We start from the raw sequence: 5,893 nt of genomic DNA on the forward strand, positions 1-5,893 counted from the left end.
CGTCCCCACTGCCTGAGCATTGCCAGTGCCCACCTGTGGCCGTGGGCTTGTCCCTTCTCTCTGTCCCATCATCACCACCCGTCTGGTCCCCACCACTATCCCTCCTGCCTGAATCGAAGTGAAGTCCTCACTGGTATCCCAGCACCAATTCTGGCCCCAGAAACATTGCTCTTCACACAGTGCTCCTTGCAGATCGTAAATGCAATCAGGTCACCCCCTGTAATGCTTAGAATCAAACCCTCAGCTCCTCCCTTGGCTCACGGGACCCTGCCTGCCCCTCCAGCCTCCCCTCCCATCCTCTATCCCACCTTTCCAAGGAGCACATGAGCCTGCCTGTCCATGCCCTGTCCCCAGCGCCTACAGATACAGAAGGAAGACTGAGGAAGCCTGGTGGGACCACTCTGTCACCATACAGCGGAGGCAGCCCATGCTCACATTTGCAGCAAACTTATGAGGGATCATAATGCTGGTGGCTGAGAGGGGCTGTGTATTTCCCTGGGAGCAATGGGAGATGGTGCTGTCCAAGAACCTTGCGTCGATGTTACTGAAGCCCATGCTTCAGAGGCGAAGACGCACGACCAGACATTTGTAAAATAATTTAAAACTGCGAGGGACGCTCCTCTCCACTTCCAAACGGTGGGCCTCCCTCCAGAGCTAACCAGGGACTGGACCCCACGATGACCCAGTGCCCCGGGGTCCCCCAGGATGCGCTTCGGAACTCAAAGCAACCCTCCAAGCCTACAACCAGCACGCAGGCAATGGGCGCCCACCCAACACCTATGGGCGGTCTGTCTTTCTGGATTCCTGAGAGCCCTCGGGCGCAGCATCTCTGAAGGCGCACACAGGGGAGCTGGGGCAGACACCTGTTTCCCTGCAGACACACTCCCAGGAGTGCGTGGAGAAACAGGTCTGCAGGAAACCAAAGGCAGGGAGGCAGGAGGTGCAGGCACTGGGAGGACGACTGCAGTGGGCGCCCGGGGAGGGGCTGGGAGAAGGGCAGGTGCACCAGGCCCAGGGCAGGTGTTTCTGGGCCCATCACCTCCGGAGTCCCTGCCAGGCCTTGTGGGACCGGCTGGTTATCATTCAGCACATCAGGGAACTGAGGCTGGGGAGTGACATGAAGCACCGCATTCTGGTTCTGTTCCAAGTTCTGCCACTTCCTAGCGGTGGCACTTCGCATGAGCCATGGCCTCTCTCTCGGCCTCAGTTGCTAAGTTCCCAAAATCAAGGGAGCAGGGAAGAGGCTCAGAAAAGGGCACGGAGGTTACTGTGCCTGCCCAGGGCAGAGAGAGAGAGAGAGAGAGAGAGAGAGAGAGAGAGAGAGAGAGAGGGAGAGAGGCAGAGGCAAAAAGAGAGATGGAAAGGGACATAGAAAGAGACAGAGAGAGGGATGTGGGGAAGAACGAGAAAGTGGGAAAGGAGAGGAAAGCAGTGCCAAAATGTGGGGGCCTGAAGGAGAGGGTCAACTGGAAGAGGCGATGGCAACAATAAACCTGGGCAGGGCGGGCAGGTGTTACGGAGACAGGTCACAAGGAGCTGAGGACGTCAGACTGCATCAAGGGTGGAGGGAAGGGTCAGATTGAGCAGATCTGAGGGTGGCTTGGGAAGGCAGAGCGGGGGCGGAGGGACAAGGAGGTACTGGCTGAGGGGCTGAGGCAGAGCTGCGAGTCCAGAAGTTCTGCACCAGCACCCAGCACAGCCATGTGCCCGCGGAGGCTTGGTGCCTGTGGCCTCACAGGTCAGATGTGGTTTCTGTGATCCAACACTCAGCTCCACCTACATGAGCACCTGCAATACCCAATGCCAAGGGCCACAGACTCCCACAGGGACCAGACCACAGATCTATGCTCTCTCAGGGGTACTCTCAGACCACAGACTCTTCCTCTCCTAGCCTCAAAAACTGGACCATGGTGGAGAAATGATGATGTGGCAGCCAAGCCTATGTAGGCAGGTCCCAGGTCAAGTAACAGCAACATTCAGATTCACCTAGGTCGGCCCTCCCAGGGCAAAAGCAGCCCCTGACCTGTCACTCCAGCTCCCATTTGCCCCAAGTTACCAGCCCCTCTGCCCATCTTGGCGAGGGCAATGGACGGCAATGAGCCCAGAACATGCTGACTCAATGAGAATGCCTACCAGAGAAACAAACTCAAATTCCCTCTGTGCGAGCATCCAGGGGAATGTATGCAAATAAATAAGGGTGTGAGTGGGAGAAACCAGAGCTTCTCTCCCCAGTGCTGATGAGCAAAGGGATGTTGGGAGCCCAGATTGCATCAGTCTGAAACCTAATTTGGAAATCATGCTTACACAGCCTCCCACCCTGGAGTCCAGTCTAGAATTTCCTGATCAAGTGCCTTCTACTTATTCTGCCCCTTCTGGCTCCTGAAAACTCATCTTCTCTTAAGTCAGTGGTCCTCAACCTTCTGGCCCTTTAAATACAGTTCCTCATGTTGTGACCCAACCATAACATTATTTTCGTTGCTACTTCATAATTGTCATGTTGCTACTGTTATGAATCGTAATGTAAATATCTGATATACAGGATGGTCTTAGGCGACCCCTGTGAAAGGGTCGTTCGACCACCAAAGGGATCGCGACCCACAGGTTGAGAACCGCTGTCTTTGCGTCCCCGGTGGACAACTGAGAGGTATGTGTAAAATTCAGAGTGGGTCTAAGTGACCTCTGGGGCACCAGCCCCTGTGCAAAGACCGTGCAGGCCTATGGCCACAAGGTGGCGCCGGAGCCTAAGCCACGCAGGAAGACTGCTCCAGGCGGTGATCTCATCCCCAGCAAGGCTCAGCACCCTCCTTTGCGGCAGCGTGGGGTGCAAGGAGTGGCGGGCCCAGACATGCTGAGTCCCTACGGGGAGGCGTGGCATCGGCAGGAGACACAAGGTGGGCTGCTGCTCCTCCTAACTCTCAATTGGGAGGTTCCAGCAAGCTCACCTCCCCCAGGAAGGTAGTCCGGGAGGAAAGGCGCCCAACTCTCCTCCCCCTGGATTTGTCACTGCCTGTCACACACACTGTCTCTCTCCTAGGGCATCGCATCGTGACATCGTGAAATGCGTGGGTCTCAAAGCAGGCAGGCAGCGGGTCATCCGTGAGCGAGGACTCAGGAAGGCTGGTCTCGGGTCTGCACGACCTTGGGCCAGTCCCTCCCAGGGCTGGGCCTGGACTGTTCCCCCGCCTCAGGGGCCAGGCCGGAGGACCTCTGAGCTTTGCCAGCATTTATAACCTCCGCCTTCTGTAAGTGAGTGGCTCTGCAGGGCCGCACGTACAGCCTGGCATGTTTACCGGCGATAATACCTGGTGTTTGCCCGGCTCTCCCATGTGCCAGGCATGCTCTGGGCCTTCTGCAGTTGGTAACTCATTTAATCCTGGCAATAGCCTGAGGAAGTGGGCGCACCGTTACCCTCACTTTACAGAGGGCACCTGAAGCACTGAGGTGGAGAACTGCGCGACCATTTACCCAGCTACGTCGGTGGCTAAGCGGGGCTTCCAGCCCAGCATCTGGCTTTGGGGCCCGGGCTCTTAACTCTCTCCACATGCCTCTCAGAGGCGGACCGCTGGTCTCTTCCTCTGAATTTGGTTCAGTGGAAAAGCACAAATCACCCAGAATACCTGGGTTCTCTTCCAGCTCGGTCATTGGCTGTGTTACCCTGGGGAACATCTCCCAACCTCTCTAATCCCCCCTCCCCCACCACCTTTCCTCATCTATTAATTGCCTTACCCCGAGTAGGCCACCAGGACACACCCAACGGATAAATGTATGTAATCATGGCCCCGCGGAGGGACAGGGAGCCTCAAATTTTTCTGGCCTCTGCCCAGAAATCAGGATTTTAAAAAGATTCCCAGGTGATTCTAATGTGCAGCCAAGGTTGAGAACCACTGACTTAGAGGGAGACACAATCATCATCTCCTTTTTCCCACTGAGGCTCAGAGAGGCTGAGTGATTCCCCCAAAGTCACACAGCCTATCATAGTTCAGGCAAATCAGAGAAGGTCTTGGCTAAACTAAGTTGCCCCACTGGGAATTAGCTACAGCTGTGCCTGACACTGGCTGGGATGCGAAATGAGTGACTTCTGCAAGGGCAGGAGGCTGAATAGGTTCGCTCTGGGGGCCTACAGTCCCCTGCTGCTTCTTACACAGTTCTGAGAAATGGCATTTTGAAACCTCTGATTGCAGAGAACTACCCACCCTCAAAGCCCCAAACAGGGTTCATTCCAGACTGTGGGGACTGAAGCTTAGAGAATCCTTTAGGAAAAGTAGTAACATCTACCAAACAAGTAAAATAGAAATAGCACTAATTCTATACACTTTTTTTTTCCAGAAAAATACAAGGGAAAGAATACTTCCCCATTCATTTTATGAGGCCAGCATTACTCTGATATCAAAGCCAGACAAATACCATATAAGAAAATAAAAAGGTAGACAATAGCCCTCATAAATATAGGTGTAAAAATCTTCAACACAAGGTTAACAAATCCAATCCAATGATATACAGAAGGAATGATACAGCTTAGTCAATGAGGGACTCTCTTGGGAATGGAAGGTGGGTTTGATATTCAATGTAATCAATGATGTTAATAAGAAAAATCACACATCACATTAATTGATACAGAAAGTATGCATTTGACAGAAATCAGCATCCATGCATGATTTTTAAAACGTCTCAGCAAACTAGGAATAGAACTTTTTTAACCTGACAAATAGGAAAAGCAGCTACAAAAACTCACAGTTAATATCATCATTAATAATAAAAGACTGAAATATTTCCTCTTAAGATCAGGAACAAGGCAATGATGTCTACTCTCACCACTCCTATTCGACAACATACTAGAAGTCCCAGCCAGTGCAATAAGCCAAGAAAAAGAAAGTATGTACCTTTTGCAAAGAAGTAAATGTCCCTTTGTAAATGACACAATTGTCTAAATATAAAATCCCAAGAAATAAAAAAAAGCTTATAGAACCTGTTAGTAAGTTCAGCAAAGTCTCATGATACCAGGTCTGCATGTAAAAATTAAATGTATTTCTATAGACTACTAGTGAACAATTGAAAATTTTTTAAAAAATTAAAAATATAACATTTAAATTAGCTCAAAAAATAAAATGCCCAGAAATAAAGCTAATAAAATGTGCAGGATTTATACTTTAAAGCTACAAAATACTAATAAGAGAAATAAAAGAAAGTCTAAATGATAGATATGCCATATTCATGGATGGAAAGAATCCATAGTGTGACAATATAATGACGATTTTCCCCACGTTGACCTATGGATTTAACACAATTTCCATAAAGACTCCAGCAGAATTATTTTTTGCAGATATGGACAAGAAGACTCTAAAATTTATATGGAAGACAAAAGAACTAGAACAGCCAAAACAGTTTTGGGGAAAAAAAAAGAGAATAAATTTAAAGAACTCATACTCTCTGATTTTAGAACATACTATAAAGCTACAGTAATTAAGAAGGTGTGGTATTGGCAAAGACAGAGAAGCACAGATCAGTGGAGCAGAATACAGTGTCTAGAAACAGGCCCACACATATATGATCAACTGACTTTTGACAAAGTGCAAAGATAATTCAATGGGGAAAAGATGTGTTTTCAACAAATGATGTAGGAACAATTAGTCATTCGTAAGCAACAACTAACTTAAAATGTATCATAAAGTAAAATGTAAAGCTATAAAACTTGTAAGAGTAAACATAGGAGGAAATGTTTATGACTCTGCATTAGGCTAAGAGTTCTGAAATAGGACAGCAAAAGCATGCTCCATACAAGAAAAAAATTGACGAATTGGCTTCCATCAACATTAAAAATTTTTGCTCTGTAAGTAACATTGTTAAGAGAATGAAAAACAAAACAAAACAAACAACAACAAAAAAAAACAAGCTA

This window comes from Myotis davidii, unplaced genomic scaffold (genome assembly GCF_000327345.1).
Source record: "Myotis davidii unplaced genomic scaffold, ASM32734v1 scaffold524, whole genome shotgun sequence".
In the NCBI taxonomy this organism is placed as follows: Eukaryota; Metazoa; Chordata; class Mammalia; order Chiroptera; family Vespertilionidae; genus Myotis; species Myotis davidii.